The sequence below is a fragment of the Gopherus flavomarginatus genome, chromosome 3 (genome assembly GCF_025201925.1).
Source record: "Gopherus flavomarginatus isolate rGopFla2 chromosome 3, rGopFla2.mat.asm, whole genome shotgun sequence".
NCBI classification, from domain to species: domain Eukaryota; kingdom Metazoa; phylum Chordata; order Testudines; family Testudinidae; genus Gopherus; species Gopherus flavomarginatus.
This window is the reverse complement of record NC_066619.1, coordinates 94,059,064-94,080,205: the sequence shown is the minus strand read 5'-3', so window position 1 is coordinate 94,080,205 and position 21,142 is coordinate 94,059,064. Positions and strand designations below refer to the sequence as shown.

Below are 21,142 nucleotides of genomic sequence, written 5' to 3'. Positions count from 1 at the left end.
TGTGGGAAATGGAGCCCAAACTGCTGAGGACTTTGCTGATGAGTCTCGCCAGCACATCACGTTTGGCAGTTGAGCTATTCTTTAAGTGCCAAAGTGATGAGGAATCCGACAAAGATTGCAAGTCGCCTGACGGGTACGATGCAACATTGCTTGTGGCTTTGACGGAAATGCTCAGCACCGTGGAACGCCACTTTTGGGCTCGGGAAACAAGCACTGAGTGGTGGGATCACATCGTCATGGAAGTCTGGGATGACAAGCAGTGGCTGCAGAACTTTCGGATGAGAAAAGCCACTTTCATGGGACTGTGTGAGGAGCTCGCCCCCACCCTGCAGCGCAAGGACACGCGATTGAGAGCTGCCTGCCGGTGGAGAAGCAGGTGGCTATTGCAATCTGGAAGCTGGCAACTCCAGACAGCTACCGATCGGTCGCAAACCAGCTTGGAGTGGGAAAATCGACCATTGGAGTCGTTTTGATGCAAGTTTGCAGGGCCATTAATCGCATCCTGCTAAGAAGAACCATGACTCTGAGGAACGTGCAGGACATTGTGGATGGCTTTGCACAAATGAGTTTCTCTAACTGTGGAGGGGCAATAGATGGGCCGAATATTCCTTTTCTGGCACCACCCCACTTAGCATCCGAGTATGTTAATCGGAAGGGGTATTTCTCTATGGTTCTCCAGGCGCTTGTGGATCACCATGGGTGTTTCATTGACATTAACACAGGCTGGCCTGGAAAGGTGCATGATGCACGAATCTTTCGGAACACTGGCCTGTTCAGGAAGCTGCAGGCAGGGACTTTTTTCCCAGACCGGAAGATCACGGTAGGGGACGTTGAAATGCCCATTGTGATCCTTGGAGACCCCGCTTACCCGTTAATGCCTTGGCTCATGAAACCGTATACAGGGAAGCTTGACAGTAGCAAGGACCAGTTCAACTACAGGTTGAGCCGGTGCCAAATGACTGTGGAGTGTGCTTTTGGCAGTTTAAAAGGGTGCTGGCAATTTCTGTCTGGCAAGCTAGACTTGGGGGAAAGCAGCATCCCTGCGGTTATATCCGCGTGCTGTACCCTCCATAATATTTGTGAAGGGAAGGGTGAAACATTCAGTCAGGCATGGACCTCTGAGGTTCAACGCCTGGAGGCTGAATTTGCAGAGCCAGAGAGCAGGGCTACTAGAGAGGCCCAGCACAGGGCTTCAAGGATCAGGGATGCCTTGAGGGAGGAATTTAAGGCTGAAAACCAACAGTAATGTTTGGTGCCTTGCACGGGAGTGAAGTGCAGTGGTTACAATGTTAGTAGGAATGTGCTTTTCCTAAGCTGATTTGCAGTGCCTGTTTCTTTCCTGGGCTAAGGTATCTTTGACTTTCTGCAATAATAAAGACTGTTTTCAAAGCCAAGAATTCATTTATTGAAAAGAAAATAAGTTTATTGACAAACACACAAAATTTTGGGAACCTAAAAGGACAGCGGGGTGTGGTGGGGAACTGTACAGTCACAGGTTTGAATATGTCATGTCTGGAGTGCTGTGCAATGGCTGCTACACTTCAGGATGCCTATACTGCATGGTGATGGGGGTTGAGTGCAGAGCGTAAGGGTCGTAGTTCTCAGGGCTGGTTGGTGAACGTATAGGTGTTTTAGGCAGCTGGTGGAGGTAAGAACCTGGATGCCAGGGAAGGGGGTTTGGGGCTCACATTGGGGCACAAGGGAAAGAGCTTTGGGACGGGGGAGGGGAGGGGGGGAGACTGTGCGGTAGTGCTCTGCCTGCATGGCTACGAGCGCCTGGATAGAGTACGCTTGGCGCGCCCGGATGCTTATCAGCTGCTTTGTGCTTTTCTTCCTGGCCGCTGCATTTCTCTGGCGGATCCTGCTTTCCCTTTCCCTCCAGTCCTGCAGTTTTTATTCTCTCTGGCAGAGTGATCCATAACTGTTTGCAGCAGCTTGTCTTTGCTTTTTCGCAGCTTCTTCCGCAGGCTTTGGAGTCTTTTAAGCTGCTGTTAACGCGGGCAGCTGAGAACTCAAGGTCGCTTGTGGAAGGAAAAAAAGACTACAGTTAAGAGAGGCAGCATTGTTTATATCTCAGACAGTTATTCCCACACAGTGAAGGAGTTTACAGTCTTCACTTTAGCATAATTTTCCCATACCAAAGAGAGCACACATAACCCACAGGAGCCCCGAAATGGTGAGTAAGGGGGACTGATTGCTTCAGGGCTGTGCTGGGGTTTCTGTGCATTGGGGAAAGCAAACAGCTGCAGGGGGCACCTACACTGAACACTCTCCCAACATTTCCCACAGGAGCTAATCCTGGAAGATATCTCGCTGCTGCGGGTCACCTGGGAAGAGCAGGAGGGTCTTCTACAGCAATGCGGATTCCGCCCTGGCCCCTATGCAGCTTGTCTGTGTGCAGCAATGGTCCCCCCACCCCTCGCGGCACAGTGGCGCGGACGCATTAGCCTGACTGGGACAAGGACCACAGTGGCTCTCCCTATAAACTTGCGCAAGTGCATTGCCCACACTCGGGCTGAAACTTTTGAAGAGATTACCGAGGCCGATTACCGCGACGTGATAGACCACATCAATGGCCTATTCCACATCTAGGCATGCATGCATGCATGGAGCCCTAACCCTCTCTCCTCTCCCAAAACATTTCCATCCTGAAAATAAAAGCCGCTTACCGGGAACCCGCTCCTCTGCTTGTCCTTCACCAAGTACAGGCTGCTGTGACTGGCTACCTTCCTCCTGGCTTGAGAAGAGCTCCTGGCTGCATGCCTCCTGGGACTCCGGGGTGTCTCCCCCCACCCCAGTACCCTCACTCTCGATTTCCTCCTCCCCCTTCTCCTCTGAATCCAACTCCCCCCGCCCCGCTCTGAAGTGTCCATGGTGGTCCTCGGATTGGGGGTGGGGTCACCCCTAAGTATCGCGTCCAGCTCTTTGTAAAAACGGCAGGTCGTGGGGGCAGCACCAGAGCGGCGGTTTCCCTCACAGGCTTTGCAATAGGCACTCTGCAGCTTCTTCACTTTAATTCCGCACTGCACCGCATCGCATCCCGGTCATGGCCCCTTTCCAGCATGGCCCTTGATATCTGCCCATAGGTATCTCAATTCCTACAGCTGGAGCGCAGCTGTGACTGCACAGCTTCCTCCCCTCAAACACTGATGAGGTCCAGCAACTCGCCATTGCTCCATGCTGGGGCTTGTTTGGCGCGGGGAGGCATGGTCACCTGCAAAGATTCACTGATTGCACTCCACACCTGGCTGAGCAAACAGGAAGGGGATTTTTAAAATTCCCAGGGCATTTAAAGGGCGGGTCACCTGAGGCCAGGGCAGTAGAGTTTGAACTGATGAGCAGAGTGGCTGAGCAGGCATTCTGGGATATCTCCGAATACCTCTGGAGGTCAACAACAGCGCTTTTGGTGGCCACACTGGCGGAGCAGCGCTGCATCACCAGCGCTGCAGTCGTTATTCCCCAGGCAGAGGTGGGGTACATGCAGCACTGTAGCCAGGGAGATACAGAGGTATATGTGCCTTGCAAATGTGGACGGTGAGTAAGTTGCTGCGCTGTAAAGCCACCACCAGCACTGCAACTCTCCAGTGTAGCCAAGGCCTGAAAATTCAAACTGAAATGATAAAATGAAAGTCTGCTTAAGCTCTGACATGTACACTGAATATTTTCTCTTACTAAACTGCAGAGACATTGAGCAAAGAAATAACTTTTACTGTACCCTCTTTAAAACATTTTCCCCACTCCATAAAATCCAACATCATCACCTTGCTTGTTAAACCCAAACCAGAATATGCAAAAACTCTGTAACTGCACTTATAATATTCATCCATTACGCAACAACAAACAGCCAGAAAATTTCACAGAAGGGGTAAACTTATAGGCTGAATGTTTTTTTATTGGTTGGTCAATAAGGACATTCAGCTTATTTCAGGACATAACAACAGTTTGTACTTGCAGCTCATCTTTAAGGCTCAGATTTAGAGTCCAGGTTATTGCGTCATATATTTTCAATAAAAATTAAAGATAAAATTTTAGCTTTAAATATGAATTTTCTTTCTAAAACAAAACAAATCTAATAATGGGAAAGCTCCTTCAATGAATCTGTGCCAAGTGCCCTGACTGAGATCTACTGTGCTTGATAGAGAGATCACTCATGATGAAAACTTTCTATAGCTATAGTAGGATTAGAAAAATCAAGGTCATATTTGATTGGTCATTATATATGCTTCTGCTGCATTTATTTTATGTATTAGCTGACCTACAAATAGTATTAGTAGAAATAGACACAAAATATCTTTTGCCCATGCTTCCTACAGCTTATTCTCTCCTTTGACTTTGGGTTCCTTGCCCCTTAAAAAACAAAGCTTTATTTTGGTGTTCCATCCACATCTGCTTTAGAGACTGAAAATTGTTGACACTCAGAGTAATCATTCCTTAATATTTCCTGTTTTGTGTTGCTGCTACGGCCAATCCTTTTTTAAAATTATTATTATTTTAAACTGTGGATACCCCTTATGTACATAGACCTGATGGATAGACGACTACTTTCTGCCTGTATCAACTCTGTTGTAGCAGACTGCCTACTTGAGTCTCTATTATTGCCTTTTGGAAGGCTGAAACTTCTTAGAACTATAGGGTTAGAAGGGACTGCCAAGGTCATTTAGTCTAACCTCCTACCAGGATGAAGGATTTGTTGTATCTAAACTATCCAAGACAGATGGCTATCCAGCCTCTTTCTGAAAACATCAAGTGAAGGAGCTTCTTGTTTTTCTTATTTATGTAGGTAGACTACTGATGTAAAATTTGTGTGCCTTCATATATAGATTTATTGAAAACTATCAAAGCCAACATATCCACTCTTAGCTCAAGAAAGCTAATGCTGTTGTGCTTCTCTGACTCTAACCACTTCTCTGGAAATGAGAAATAATTTTACTAGAGGGGGGCAGAGATTCACCTTACCCTTTAACTCTCCTGTTTCCCAGTTTCCCTCCTGCTTCCCGAATCCCATTTCCAGTGTATGTGCAGTTGTACAGTGCAGCATACTCAGAGTCTGCTCCCACTCCCTTATTCCTCCCTGATGTCTGCTTTCTTCTCCCCACTACCAACAGCTCCCCTTAAACAGTCCACTTCCCTCATAGATATCTTCCATCTTCTACTCCCTTTCTCCTTCATTAAGCCAACAAAGGCTGTGGGGGGCAAAGATGCAATTCTCAGCTCAGGACAATTTATCAATTTGTCAATTACTTTGGATTTGAATATGAATGTTCATTCATTTGGCTAATTTAAAATGATACTTCTCATTTTGTCAATGCACATTAAGCAGACTTTGCCAAAAGTTAGCTGAAGTGAGAAAGCCTTATAGTGGATTTCAGACCTCGTTCAGTGCATTAGTGTTGTCTTTCTATAATGTGAGGCACATTAATGTATCTAACTTCAAAGCCATTTTCCATCTCATGTGTATCAAAAAAATCTAAATATTTTTGTACTGGAATTCCAAAAATGCACAGAAAAGCAATTAAAATATTAAACTATAACAGATAAAATGAAAATCCCAAAATTAGCAGCAGGAATTTTTAAAACTGGCATTATGTAAGTCTGTATCAATGGCCCGAGTAGCAGGTACACTAGTTAGTGATGGATAATGAAACACAGGATTATGGGCATAAATAGAACATAAAAGTTGAGGATGAACTTTGATATTTATGCAAATCATTATCTTGATCTTTGAACCATCTGAGGATATATACTGACCCAAGCAGTAGACTGGGATAGAATGCTCTGAAGAAATTTGACCACACTTTGACTCCCATCAAAACTCTTTTCCCTGATTATATGTTTCAACAGAACAGATTCAACTTCTGTTGGATCGATTACTTTACCTGGGAGTCAGGAGAGGTATTATTATATACTGATACATTTGATTTCTGGAGGGGAGGGTTAAATGGGTGAGCAAAAGCTTTGATTTCTTACTCCAAGCTTTAATGTCTGTAGTATATTTTCTTTGATCACATTTTGAACTTAATTCTTAAATTATCTTGACAAACAAACTGATGAAACTTGTAAACCTTAATTAAAGACTGCTATTGATTATTTTTATAAGGAGGACCCAAGAGAGTACGCAATGGGAGAGTAAAGAAATATGTGCTTACAAAAAGTTCACGTGCAATTAAGATTGTTTCAAATCATCATATGCAGATCAGTAAGAAGCAAAAATCCAATCATCAACAGCCATTCTTGTAATTTTTATAACTATCAGCATGACCGATTCAGTAAGTTAGAGACTATTGCAGAAATGCCTGCATAAGTTTGAATGATCAGCTTTCTGTTAATGTTACCATAGCATATAAAATGCTAGCAATAATTTCATTATACTCCAAATTTGAAAATAAAAATGAGTATAAAACAGCAGCAGAATATACCAAATCAGGACAAAGGACAATGAGAACACAAAGAAAAAGTCATCTTCAGTAAACAGCAAGATGCCATTCTGGAATGAAAATAAATTAGCCCACAAGGTGGCAGAGAAGAGACAGCAAAAATAAAACACAAAAACTCACACCTCAGTCTGTCATAGTCACAGGTGAGTCTCTTTCTTTACTATTTCTTCATGCACAGAAAGTTGTCAGATACACTAAATTTCTGACTTGTTAAGTGCACTGTTCACTTCTAAAATGTGTTGCTTATGTAAAAGTCTAAAAGACAGAAAGCATCTTCATCCTGTATTTTCTGGAGGACCGTTACCTTTCTGGGGGTGGTCTGAGCCCCACTCCCTAATTGCTTCATGTGATCTGGGGAGGGGAGATCACTGGCCTTCTGGGAGCATCTGAGCCCCCCAATGTGCCCACCAGGATCTGTAGGACCCTGCCCACCCTGCCTCTCTCATGTATGCCAAGTTCTGGGGGTCTTAACTTTCTCGGAATGTCTGAGCCTCTCTCCCTCCAGTCTCCCCCCACCATGTGGGACAGGATTGGGGGAGCCTTGTCCCTCTGAGGGTATGTCTTCACTAGCAACATTAAAGCGCTGTTGCAGCAGCACTTTAACATGGTTGTGTATTCGCGGCACCAGCGCTGAGAAAAAAAACAAATACCTCCATGAGGGCAGTAGCTTCCAGTGCTGGCAGCGCGGCTCCCAGTGCTGGTGCACTGTCTACACTGCCACTTTATGGCACTGAAACTTGCAGCACTCCAGGGGTGTTTTTTCACACCCCTGAGCGAGAACGTTGCAGCGCTGTAAAGTGCCACTGTGGACAAGCCCTGAGTGAGGACTTTCGATCAGGCAAGCTCAGAGCATGGACCAAGGCAAGAGCACACTGAGAAGGAGTGAGGAGCAGGGAATATGTATGCTTCACATATATCAAAAACTCTCCAACACTGGGGAGGTGAGAAGGGAACACCCACTGACGTTAAAGGAGCAGTTCACATGTCTCAGAGCTATTGTTTCAGGCAGTATTTAAGTCCAAACTCTTTCAAATGAGACCATCTCATTGAGATGAATGGGTCACTTAACACTTCTCTGAATGCTATGCTGCTGATGGATGTATGGAAACCCTCCCCTGCGTTCTCTCTCTCATTTCAGACAATATTCTACTCCTAGGGGGAATTCTGCGTGACTGCGTGCCCACAGAAAACACCTTCTCCCCCATAGATTTCTTGTGTTTCCCTGCAGAAAACAGCAGGGAAGCAAAGGGAAGCCGCATGGGGAGGTAGGGCGATGGGTGATCATGGGTGCACTTTTGGGGGGGGAGGATTCCCCCCCTCCAAACAGAGGTGAGGCATGGGGGTGCACATGGGGTTATATGCCACTGCCCCCCGTCATTCTGCAAGTGCAGAGCTGCCCAGCTGAAGGAGGCTGTGTCTGGGCTCCACTGACTCTGCAGCTGAACGCCGTTTCTTGGGTCCTAATGCCAGTCACGCTCCCCTACTTTGTGCTGGGTGCCTTCCTGTTTTCTATTCCATGCAACAGTGAGTGCTCGCAGTGGGACTGGGTAAGGGAGGGTGAGGAAAATGGGGGAAGGAGGGGTGACGAGGTGGGGGAAAGAGGCAGTGGGGAGAAAGAGGAGATGGAATACGTCAGGGGGAGGGAAAATGTGGGACTGAGCATCCTCTCAGTAGCAGCTGGGGCTTCCCAATTAAGCAGGCTCATCGACCCCTCACCCTGACAACCCCTACTCCCCTACACCTGGATCCTTTCAATGAGCCCCCAGCATATCAAGCCCCAGTCCCCCAGCACCTGGACCCTCCACTGAGACCCCCACACCCAGTTTCCCCCCTCCCCCTCTGAGCCCCAATTACCTTCACCTGTGTCATAAACAGATAGCTAAGGGTTAATGTCTCTTTCACCTGAAGCACCTGACCAGAGGACCAATCAGGAAACCGGATTTTTTCAACTCTGGGTGGAGGGAAGTTTGTGTCTGAGTCTTTTGTCTGTCTGCCTGCTTTCTCTGAGCTTTGGAGAAGTAGTTCTACTTTCTAATCTTCTGTTTCTAAGTGTAAGGACAAAGAGATCAGATAGTAAGTTATATGGTTTCTTTTCTTTGGTATTTGCATGAATATAAGTGCTGGAGTGCTTTGATTTGTATTCTTTTTGAATAAGGCTGTTTATTCAATATTCTTTTAAGCAATTGACCCTGTATTGTATCATCTTAATACAGAGAGACCATTTATATGTATTTTTCTTTCTTTTTATATAAAGCTTTCTTTTAAGACCTGTTGGAGTTTTTCTTTACTTCAGGAAAATTGAGTCTGTACTCACCAGGGAATTGGTGGGAGGAAGAAATCAGGGGAGATCTGTGTGTTGGATTTGCTAGCCTGATTTTGCATTCCCTCTGGGGGAATAGGAAAGTACTTTTTGTTTCCAGGATTGGGAACAGAGAGGGGGAATCACTCTGTTTGGATTCACAGAGCTTGTGTCTGTATATCTCTCCAGGAGCACCTGGAGGGGGGAAGGGAAAAAGGATTATTTCCCTCTGTTTTGAGACTCAAGGGATTTGGGTCTTGGGGTCCCCAGGGAAGGTTTTTCAAGGGGACCAGAGTGCCCCAAAACACTCTAATTTTTTGGGTGGTGGCAGCAAGTACCAGGTCCAAGCTGGTAACTAAGCTTGGAGGTTTTCATGCTAACCCCCATATTTTGGACGCTAAGGTCCAAATCTGGGACTAAGGTTATGACAACCTGGATCCCCTAGAGAGTCCCACTGCCCCAGAACCCCCCAGTGAGCCTCTGGGCATCTAGATCAATCACTGAGCCGCCCTCACCCAGATTGCCCCGCAGATAAACCTCTGACCCCACACCTGGATCCCCTCACATTGAGCCCCTCCACACATGGATCCTGCTGGGCTGAGCTTGCCCACCCACACTTAATGCACTTGGCACAGAGGGGCAGGGCCCCGGAGTGTTTCTGGGGCAAGCCCAACCCTTACACCTTATTGCTGAGTCTCTGTACCAGGGGAGGTGGGGGCTTCAGGGTGCTCTCCTACCTCAATGCAGCCAGTGGCCTGTGCTCTCCACTGCCATGCTGGAGCCACATTTATTTATTGACAAATACAATTTGCAGAATTTTAAAATATTGTGCACATAATTTTTAATTTTTTGGCACAGAATTCCCTCAGGAGCAATATTATAATGCTCTCCTCTAGCTAAGGTTGGAAAGCCTTTAAGTGATATTTAAAGGACGAATCTAAGTGCTGTAAAATCCACATGCTTATACAAATTGTCTTGTCATTTGCCAAGCCTCATGGCAGCATAGGGTAGGGTTAATTAGCCAAACGTGGAGGCATCTGAGCCAGGGGTTCCCAAGAGAGAGACTCCAGAAATAAGAGCATTTAATTAACTTCCCAGATTCCAATAACTTCAGAAACACACCCTGGGCAGAAATCTGAGAATGAACTGTTAACATCTGCAAAAATCTGCTTCCATCAAAGATTTTATTGGGGGCGGGGGGGAGTTGTTTTGTTTTGTTAAGAAAATAAATTACACATGCAAATGCTTACTAGGAGAGAAAGGGTGATTGGAGTACAAAAGTAGGTGGCAAAAGGCAGAGGGGCTTGGGTCTCCAATGAGGGATCCAGAAGGGGCTAAATTATGTGAAGGGGTGGTAAGGAAGGGAAGAGGGGTTGTGTGAGGTCAGGTAAGGCAGAGAGGGGAGGAACTAGAAGAGGAGAAGACAGGAGGGATTAAAGAATTAGAGCAGAAATTGTTGTGGGTTTTTGAGTGACATGGGCTGTCACTGAAATCTCTTCCGTGTGTGCGACCTAGGATCTGGGGGAGTCCTCCCCCTCTGCGGGGGTCTGAGCCCCTCTCCCTGCATGCTTTTCTAGGATCTGGGGAACACCCTTTTTGGGTGTCCTAGCCCATCTCCCTCCAAGCTGGAATCTGGCATGGGGCTAATGAAGGTAACATAAATTTAAACATCTGAAATCCAGAGAGTAAGTAGTTAAGATACACGCCACCCTGGTGTGAGATAACAGGGCTCACCAGAGTGTGTAGGGGAAGAGCCTGGATTGGAGGAGGGGTGGACTGGACCTGGCCATGCCTGGCTGAAGCAGGGGCAAAAATCACATCTGGAGTGAGGGGCCAGCTCAGTGTGCAGTTTGGGCTATGCGTAATGCAGCAGCAAGACAGGGGAGCTGCAGGAGAAAGCATGGAGCAATATCTTACAGGTTAATGGCTTCTATAGCCCTAATTCATGGCTTTATGGGGCACGAAGGAGTAAGGGAGCTGGACATTTTGGAGGGCAGGCTACATATGGTAGGGAAAGGAGAAGGAGAGAGACACACCAGTCTTCTCTCACATGCTTATAGTTACTGCAACAACCATGTAATAAAACTGTCAAGGTTTTTGGACATAGACCATGGATGAGATTTCTCCCACCCTGTTAAGCAACTATACATTGCAAAGCATGGCCATTATCCCCATTCCAGTATAACAAAATGTACAGGAAGTGGGAGGAGCACAGAGAAAACATATAGTAATTGTGTGGCTTAGAAGTGGAAATACCTTTGGCTTGGAACTATTCTTAGCTCTGCCACTGCCCTGCTGGGTGACGATGGGGCAAGTAACTTCAGCTCTCTACGCCTCAGTTTCCTATCTGTAAAATGCAGATAATGATGTAAAGTTCTATGATATCTACTGCTGAAAAAGCTATATAAAATTTAGCTCATCTGATTATTACGTAGCCACAGTAGCATATCAGATACAAATTTGGATGAGAATTCATAGAATCATAGAATATCAGGGTTGGAAGGGACCTCAGATCGCCATCTAGTCCAACCTCCTGCTCCAAGCAGGACCAATCCCCAGAAATATTTTTGTCCCAAAACCCTAATGGCCCCCTCAAGAACTGAACTCACAACCCTGGGTTTAGCAGGCCAATGCTCAAACCACTGAGCTATCCCTCCCCCCACATTACAGCTATCTAAATGACCAACAAGCATTTTTCCTTCTGTTTGAAAACCTAGTAAATTAAATGGCAAAAAAGTTTATTAATACAAAATTAACATGACCAGTAATAGTTCATGCTCTTCCAGAACATCCAGTTCAGCAAAACTCAAATATTTGAAAAAAGACGGTTACTCACCTTTGTAACTGTTGTTCTTCGAGATGTGTTGCTCATATCCATTCCAATGAGGTGTGCGCATTCCGCGTGCACGTTTGTCAGAAGATTTTTACCCAAGCAACACTCGGTGGGTCGGCTGGGCGCTCCCTGGAATGGCGCCGCTATGGCTCCTGATATATACCCCTGCCGACCCAACCGCCCCTCAGTTCCTTCTTGCCGGCTACTCCGACAGTGGGGAAGGAGGGCGGGTTTGGAATGGATATGAGCAACACATCTCGAAGAACAACAGTTACAAAGGTGAGTAACCGTCTTTTCTTCTTCGAGTGCTTGCTCATATCGATTCCAATTAGGTGATTCCCAAGCCTTACCTAGGTGGTACGGTCAGAGTGAGATATTGCAGAATGCAAAACTGCTGAGCCAAAAGCTGCATCATCTCTGGACTGTTGAACCAGAGCATAATGTGAAACAAAGGTGTGGACCGAAGACCAGGTAGCTGTGCGACATATCTCCTGGATAGGTACACGAGCCAGGAAGGCGGCAGATGAAGCCTGAGCCCTGGTAGAATGCGCGGTGATGTGGCTTGGGGAAATATGAGCCAAATCATAACAAGTGCGGATGCACGCCGTCACCCAAGATGAGATCCTCTGAGAGGAAACAGGTAGGCCTTTCATTCGGTCAGCTACCGTGACAAAGAGTTGGGGCATTTTACAAAAGGGTTTTGTCCGCTCAATATAAAATGCGAGCGCTCTATGGACGTCCAGGGAGTGCAATTGTTGCTCCCGTCATGTTGAGTGTGGCTTTGGGAAGAAGACCGGGAGAAAGATGTCCTGGTTAACATGAAATGCCGAAACCACCTTAGGGAGGAATGCTGGGTGTGGTCGCAACTGCACCTTGTCCCTGTGGAACACAGTGTATGGCGGATCCACCGTAAGAGCCCTAAGCTCGGAGACTTGTCTGGCCGATGTAATGGCTACGAGGAAAGCTGTCTTCCAAGACAGGTAGAGTAGCGAGCAGGTTGCTAATGGCTCGAATCGGGGAGACATAAGTCTGGTTAAAACCAGGTTGAGGTCCCAGGTCGGGGCGGGGCAGTGTAGTTCAGGGTATAAGTGCTCCAAGCCCTTGAGGAACCTGGAAACAATAGGGTGTGAGAACACGGAACGGCCACCTTCTCCTGGGTGGAAGGTAGAGATGGCTGCCAAGTGTACCCTCAGTGATGATACTGCTAGGCCCTGCTGTTTGAGAGAACAGAAGTAGTCCAAAATAGAGGGAATCAGGACCTCAGTGGGAGTAAGATTATGTGTTTCGCATCAGCAGGTGAAACACTTCCACTTGGCCAGATACGTTGACCGGGTGGAAGGCTTCCTGCTACCCAGGAGAACTTGTCATACTGATGCACAGCAACATAACTCTAACTGGTTTAGCCACGCAGCGGCCACGCCGTGAGGTGAAGGGCCTGCAGGTCTGGGTGGTGAAGTCTGCCGTGGTCCTGAGTTATGAGGTCTGGGTGGAGTAGCAGGGTAATTGGGTTGGCTATCGACAGGTCGAGCAACATGGTGTACCAGTGCTGCCTGGGCCACGCTGGAGTGATCATGATTAGGCTCGCTGTGTCCCTGCGGAGTTTTAGCAGGACCTTGTGAACCAGCGGGAATGGTGGGAACACATAAAGCAGCTGGTTCTTCCACGGCATCAGGAAAGCGTCCGAGATCGATCCTGGGGAGAGACCTTGGAAGGAGCAGAACATCTGGCATTTCCTGTTCACGCGGGAAGCGAACAGGTCTATGTGGGGAAATCCCCACTTCTGGAAAACAGAATGAAATACGTCCGGGCGGATCGACCACTCGTGAGACAGGAAGGACCTTCTGAGTCGATCCGCCAGAGTGTTCCGAACCCCTGGGAGAAAGGACGCAACCAGGTCTTTCGAGTGGGCTATGCAAAAGTCCCAGAGTTGGATGGGCCTCCTGACAAAAGGGGGAGGATCCCTGCTTGTTTATGTAGTACATGGCCGTTGTGTTGTCTGTAAACACTGAGACACAACGGCCTTGTAAATGTTGCTGGAATGCCTGGCATGCCAGGCGGACTGCTCTCAGTTCTCGGACATTTATGTGTAATGCCAGCTCCTGAGATGACCAGAGGCCTTGAGTACGAAGGTGTCCGAGGTGAGCACCCCAGCCGAGAGATGACGCGTCCATCATCAGGGACATTGAGGGTTGGGACGGATGGAACAGCAGCCCTGTACACACCAGGGAGGGAGTCAGCCACCAGTCTAGGGAGCCTAGGGTGCTCGGGGGAAATGGTGACTATCGTGTCTATTGGGTCCCTGCCCGGGCGGTATATCGAATTGAGCCAAGCTTGGAGAGGACGGAGGCGGAGCCTGGCGTATTTCATCACGACCGTGCAGGCAGCCATGTGACCCAGGAGACTGAGACAAGTGCGAGCCGAGGTCGTCGGGAAATTGTTGCCATCACCTGAAACCGCGGCTGTGGTAAGCAGGCCCTGGTTAGATTGGAGACCAGGATAGCTCCTATGAAGTCTAACCTCTGCGTGGGAACCAGAGTGGATTTTTCTATATTGATCATCAGGCCTAGACGTGTGAATAGATCCTTGACGATGCCCTCATGCTGGGTGACTTGTGTCTCGGAGGCCCCTCGGATGAGCCAATCGTCCAGATACGGAAAAACATGTATCTGACGTCGGCGGAGATAGGCGGTGACTACGGCTATACACTTTGTAAATACCCTTGGGACTGCAGAAAGGCCAAATGGCAGGACCGTAAACTGGAAGTGCTGACGGTTGGCTACGAAGCGGAGGAACCTCCTGTGCAGAGGAAAAATGGCGATGTAAAAGTACGCGTCCTTCATGTTGAGGGCGGCATACCAGTCGCCAGGATCCAAGGATGGGATAATGGTCCCCAGGGATACCATGCGGAACTTCAACTTTATCATAAACTGGTTGAGTCCTCGCAGGTCTAGGATAGGTCTGAGACCTCCCTTCGACTTGGGGATTAGGAAATAACAGGAGTAAAACCCCTTGCTCCTTTCGTCCGTTGGTACCTCCTCTATAGCTCCCATGGCGAGAAGCGTCCGCACCTCTTGCAAGAGGAATTGCTCGTGAGAGAGGTCCCTGAAGAGGGACAGGATTGGAGGGTGGGAAGGCGGTGTTGAAATAAATTGGAGGTGGTACCCATACTCCACCGTACGTAGGACCCAGGAATCTGAAGTTAACTGGGACCACGCCGGGAGGAAGTAGGAGAGACGGTTGGAGAAGGGAGGAAAAGGATCCTGGCCTGTAACCAGTATGCTGCTCTCGGGCACACCTTCAAAAGTTCGTCTTTGGTCCCGCTGGTGGTTTCGAGGGACCTTGATTTTGGCCCCCTTGGGGTCCTGACTGTCATCTACGACCACCTCGGCCGCGCTGCCTGCCAAAGTCCTGTCTTTGTCTAGGCGCAGAGTACGGGTGGTGAGGCTGGGGACGGAAAGGCCTGCGTTGGGTCACCAGCGTATGCATGCCAAGAGAGCGCATTATGACCCTGTTGCCCTTTAGACTTTGCAGCCTAGGGTCAGTCTTTTCCGAGAAGAGACCTTTACCATCAAATGGTAAGTCCTGAATGGTATACTGGAGCTCCGGTGGGAGGCTTGAAACCTGAAGCCATGAGATGAGCCTCATGGCAACACCCGAGGCCAGAGTCCTGGCTGCTGAGTCAGCTGCATCCAACGAAGACTGGAGGGAAGGTCTGGCCACCTTTTTCCCTTCCTCCAAGAGGGTAGCAAACTCTTAGCGGGAGTCTTGAGGGAGCAGCTTCGTAAACTTACCCACCGCCGCCCAGGTGTTATAATTATAGCTGCTAAGCAGGGCTTGTTGATTTGCCACCCGGAGCTGTAGGGCACCTGCCGAGTACACTTTGCGGCCGAGTAAGTCCATTCGCCTAGCCTCCTTCGATTTCGGGGCTGGCGCCTGCTGGCCATGGCGTTCCCTCTCATTAACAGATTGGACGACTAGTGAGCAGGGAGGAGGATGGACATACAAGTACTCGAACCCTTTAGAGGGCACCATGTATTTACGCTCGACTCTCCCGGCTGCAGGAGGGATAGAGGCTGGAGACTGCCATATAGTATCAGCATTGGCCTGGATGGTCCGAATAAACTGTAGGGCCACTCTGGTGGGGGCATCCGCCGACAGAATGCCCACTACCGGGTCCTCTACCTCTGGGACCACCTCCACCTGGAGGTTCATATTGAGTGCTACCCTCCTCAGGAGGTCCTGATGGGCTCTCAGGTCGATTGGAGGAGGGCCCAAGGAGGATGTTCCTGCCACCGCCTCATCTGGAGAAGAGGAAGAGGAGATGCCGGGGACGAGCGGGTCCTGTGTGGCCTCTTGCTCTTGGGCGACCTCCTGCTCCAGTGGAACCTGGGAGTCTGATGGTTGAACTGGGGCTTCCTCCGTAGCAGTTGGAGGGGGACGGCTAACTGTCGCCACTGGCACTTGGTACTCTGAAGGGACAGAGCGGGATGGAACTACTGGTACGCCTTGGGCCTGGTGGTACGCCCAAGGTGTCCAGAATGACCACTGATGGGGGCCTTGGGCCTGGGCCTGGGCCTGGGCCTCTTGGAAGACTGTGCATAAGAGCTGTCCGCGTGGGACGACACTGGTGTGTGTCTGGATGGCCATGGAGGGGCTGAAAAGCCCTGGGCAGAGTCTCTGTCTCTAGTGGATCTTGCTCTACTCGGCACCGGGGACCGGTACCGGGAGGCATACCGGTACCGGGAACGAGATCGGGACCCACGACTGGAGCGGTGCCGGGAAATCGACTGAGATCTCCAGGCTTGACGTTGGGAGCGACTATGGGAGTCACGGTGGAGCGGTGCCGGCAGCTGGAGTGGTGCCGAGAGTAGCGGCCCGGCGAATGAGATACTGAACGGTGCCGCAAGTGCGACCGGTACCGAGGAGGAGAACGGTGCCGGGACTGCGAGCGACGCTGGAAGCGGGAGCACCGACGGGACCTAGAACGTCTGTGGTACCGTGATCATGAACGGTGTCGCTCTGCTGTGCCAATAGAGGATGGTCTTATCAAGGCAGGCTTGCCGATAGACTGTATTAACCCGCACCGGCGGTGTCGGAGGGTTGAGGCAGCGTCGACTCTGTCATGGCAATCAGATCCCTCGCCATTGAGAATGTCTCCAGTGTGGATGGAATAGTAAGCTCAACCACAGCTCACGCCATGGAGCTGACAGGCACCGGACTCGACGGCCCTTGTGGGACCAGAATCGACAGTGCCGACGTTGTCGGTGCTGCGGCAGGTGTCGGTGCCAGGCAATCTGACTTAGATGAGCTCTTTGGCTGCGGTGCAGGTGGCACAGAAGCAGCAGGAGTCTTAGGCTTTCTCAACCTCGGGGAGAGGGAGTGGTGCCGAGTCAACTTTGGTGCCGGTGCTGGCCGGTGCCGAGAAGGCACTTCTGCCCGCCGATTGTCCAGCGCTCTGTGCCAAAGGCGGACGGGTAAGAGCCGCCTCCATGAGGAGGTGTTTTAGCCGAAAGTCCCACTCCTTTTTTGTTCTCGGCTTAATGGCCTTGCAAATGTGACACTTGTCTGCCAGGTGAGATTCCCCAAGGCACTTAAGACAGGAGTTGTGTGGCTCTCCTGTTGGCATCGGCTTGTGACAGGCAGAGCACGGTTTGAAACTCGGTGAACCGGGCATGGGCCCCAGCACCAGGTGCAGGGAAGAGGCTAATCCCCAAACCCCTCTTAACTATAACACTAACTATAACTATATAACTCTGAACTATATACACAAAAAGTAACTAGAGAACTACGAGTAGCTAGGGAGGTGGAGGTCAGTAAAATCGCACTCCACAGTTCCAACGACCGACATGGGTGGTAAGAAGGAACTGAGGGGCGGTTGGGTCGGCAGGGGTATATATCCGGCGCCACAGCACGCCACTCCAGGGGGCGCCCAGCCGACCCACCGAGTGTTGCTAGGGTAAAAATCTTCTGACGAATGTGCACGCAGAGCGCGCACATCTAATTGGAATCGATATGAGCAAGCACTCGAAGAAGAACGAAGAAATCCAGAGTTAAAGTTAATGTCCACACAGCCTTAACTCTGCCCTCTTTGGGTGCCCACACCACACATACACTTTGTCTTTTCATTATGATGCATAGGCGCTACTTGCCCTAAAACACTGAGCCTACTCCTCTGACAGAATACCACACTTTTTAATCCAGAGACCGCTTTCATATCTCATCTCACTACTGATGATACTCATGGCAAGAAGCCCTAGTGCAGGAGTGGCCAACCTGAGCCTGAGAAGGCGCCAGAATTTACCAATGTACATTGCCAAAGAGTCACAGTAATACATCAGCAGCCCTCCATCTACTCCCCCACCCTGCTCCCAGCACCTACCACCCACCGACAGCCCCGCCAATCAGCACTTCCCCCTCCCTCCCCACACCTCCCGATCAGCTGTTTCGTGGCGTGCAGGAGGCTCAGGAGAGGGGGAGAGGCACGGCAGGCTCAGGGGACAGTGTGGGAAGGGGTGGAGTGGGGGCAGGGCCTGTGACAGAGCCAGGGGTTGAGCAGTGAGCACCCCCTAGCACATTGGAAAGTTGGCACCTGTAGCTCCAGCCCCGGAGTCGGTGCCTATACAAGGAGCCGCATATTAACTTCTGAAGAGTCGCATGTGGCTCCAGAGCCACAGGTTGGCCATCCCTGACCTAGTGCCGTGCTACTGATACAACCTACACAATTTTGTATTGAAATGATGAAGAGTTGAACCTCAAAATACACATCCATCTCCTTCTTTTGATAGCACATGAGAAGGGACTTAGGCCCAGATCTCCTCATATCACAGCCAAAGTTCTATAGCGCTCCTCAAACTAATCCCCATATCTTTTTATATCACAATCACAGCTCTTCCAAGCTGCTCCAAAATATTTCGCCACCATTCAATACAGATACAACTAACACAGTCAATGCAGCTGAAGTGCAGGTAGATAATTCCTAGTGAATGCTGCCAGCTCCTGGGGGCAGAGTTAAGGCTGCATGGGTGTTTACCTCAACTCCGTATTTTCTGGTTTTCAGAACACTGAATTTTCCTGAACTCAGTGTCCTGGAATGGAACAAATTATCACCAGGCAACCTTAATGCCACACGAACAAAGTTTTTTTTTTTTACCATTTATTATTTGTATTTCACTAGTGCCTAAATCAGGGGTGGGCAAACTACAGCCCATGGGCCAGATCTGGCCCATCAGGCTTTGGATTTGGCCCACGGGATTGCCATCCCTGTGACACCGCAGGCCCTGTGCAGCTCCTGAAAGCAACCGGCACCACATCCCCACAGCCCCCCTAGGGGATGGGGGAGCAGAGGGCTCCATGGGCACCGCCCCCCCACCACAGCTCCCATTGGCCAGGAACAGGGAACCGTGGCCAAAGGGATCTGCAGAGGAGGTATCCGCAGACGAGGGCAGGGTATGGAGTCCTCTGCCTACTCTTCCCCAGGGACATGGTGCTGGCTACTTCTTGGAGCAGTGTGGTGCGACGGGGGGTCAGGGCAGGCAGGCAGGGAGCCTGTCTTAGCCCTCCTGCGTGCCCCTGCCATCCCAGAACTGCTCCTGTAAGCAGCACCGGGCCAGAGCCCACATCCCTTCTGCACCATGCACCCACAACCCCCTCCTGCACTCCAACCCCCGGCCCTGAGCCTCCTGCCGCACCCCTCCTTCATCTCAACCCCCTGCCCTGATCCCCCTGCCGCATCCTGCACCCTCTCACACCCCAACCCCCTACCCTGAGCTCCCTTCTGCACCCTGCATCCCAACCCCCTGCCTAGAGCCCCCTTGTACACCCTGCACCCCTGCTGCGTCCCAATCCCTTGCCCTGAGCCCCTTCCTGCACACTGCACCCCCTCCCACATCCTGCACTCCCCTCCTGCACCCCAACCCCCTGCCCCAGCCCTACATTCATGGCCCTGCATGCACTTTCCCCACCCAGATGTGGTCCTCAAGCCAAAAAGTTTGCCCACCCCTGGCCTAAATGTTACAATCATGATCAGGGTACCATTGTGCCAAGCATGCAACAAACACAAAATATGAAATGGTCCCTGATCAGATGTAGTTACAATCTAAAAAGATAATACAGACCAGCACCAACAGGCAGACAACAAACAAGTATAATTTTAAAACATAAAAACTTTGGTAATTATTGTTTGGTTATGTTTGTTAAATCCCTAACCTTTCCCCTACTCGCTACATAGTTGTTCTATTATACAGGTGAGTAGACCTTGCATTTCTTCACCTTCAAGTCAAAAATAATCAACCAAAAAGGTTAATCTTAAAAAAATATATCTTACCCTCTCCAAGAAAGAGCAGCTCTCCTCCAACTTCTTCCTCCTCAGAAAACTGAGCAAAATTGGATTATGCAGCATGCCCTCATCAACAGATTTGGGCTATTTCAGAGTAAAGAGGTGAGGGAATGAATTTCAGAGTCAAGCCCCAACATGGACAGCTCCTTGCCAGCTGCCCTTCCCTTTTAAACTGACGAAGTTCCTGAGCTACCATCTCCACTGATCGTAATTTATTTTGTACGTTATCTAAAGCAGAGGTTCTCAAACTGTGGTCCACAAGCTCCATTCAGGTCTTCTGCGGATAGTTCCCTCTAAGGTTCCCATGCAGGTATGGCTCCACTAATTAGGTACCTGGACCCTGGAGAAGATGCACATGTAAGGTGAGGTAGTGGCCTGGGGAGGAATAGGGGGCAGGTGGGAGGGAGCAGTGGGGTGAGAAGAGGAGATGGGGGGAATTTGGGACATGCAGGGCTGCGGCAGCCAGAGAAAGAGACCACTTTCCCCAGCTCCAGAGTTGCAGCTGCCAGGGAGAAATGGCCCTCCTTCTCAGCTCCAGGGCTGCCACGGTGGGGGAGAGAGGGCACATCCATCACATCAGAAAGGTAAGACTAGTGATATTAAAATATGTGTTGTGTGCTTTTATTTTTAGAACAAAAAAAGGTTAATTATTATTAAGGGGTTTTTTTTCATATAGCGCTTTTATCCAAAGCGCTTTATAACAGTTAGCTAACAGTACAAACATCATTTGGAAAGGTCATTAAGTGGTCTGCCTAGACCCTCAGCAATTTTCAAGTGGTCCACGAAAAAAAAAGTTTGAGAACCACAGATCTAAAGTCTAAGCATTGCAGTAGCTAAGTGCTATAACTTGGCAATAGCACATGGAGAGAGTCTCCCAAACAGGCAGGTTTTAATCATGTAGGCTTAAAAGTGTCAAGACCAGACTTCAAATTCTTAGGGACCCACAGGTAGCAAGTGTAGATCCTGAGAACAGGTGTAACATACTAATAGTGAAATGCTCCACTCATCAAAAGTGTGCCCCTTTTAACACAGGACTCTAAGGAAAAGATGCTACATCAAACACTCCTTTCCTTAGAGCCAACTGATGATCTACTGTATCTTCTGTTAGGAGTACTATTCGTATCTAGCAGTTTATAGTTTTGTGCGCATACCTATATGAAATTAGTTGCAAGACTCATTCCTCGGCCAGTTTCTTATAGCTATTGATAGAGAGAGCATTACTTACACAGAACTTTGGGCCA

The 21,142-nt window shown here is 49.2% G+C and overlaps 3 protein-coding genes across 10 annotated transcripts in view; 2 read left to right on the top strand and 1 right to left on the bottom strand.

Annotated features, from left to right (window-relative positions):
* Positions 1–21,142, top strand: part of LOC127046791 (uncharacterized) — a 541,802-nt gene that overhangs the window by 234,496 nt on the left and 286,164 nt on the right. The window lies entirely within an intron of this gene.
* LOC127046786 (uncharacterized) overlaps positions 1–21,142 on the top strand; it is a 396,910-nt gene that overhangs the window by 253,753 nt on the left and 122,015 nt on the right. The window lies entirely within an intron of this gene.
* The window catches only part of RFX3 (regulatory factor X3), a 253,853-nt gene that overhangs the window by 178,490 nt on the left and 54,221 nt on the right, over positions 1–21,142 (bottom strand). For 2 of the 8 annotated variants that reach the window (XM_050944274.1, XM_050944280.1), the window contains exons 2-3: positions 19,890–19,938; positions 10,990–11,080 (exon numbers count right to left, since the gene is read on the bottom strand). The exons of 4 other annotated variants lie outside the window; for them this stretch is intronic. The gene's annotated coding sequence lies outside the window, so the exon portion shown is untranslated. The remainder of the gene's footprint in view (positions 1–10,989; positions 11,081–19,889; positions 19,939–21,142) is intronic. 2 more of the 8 variants (XM_050944275.1, XM_050944279.1) reach the window with 1 other exon arrangement.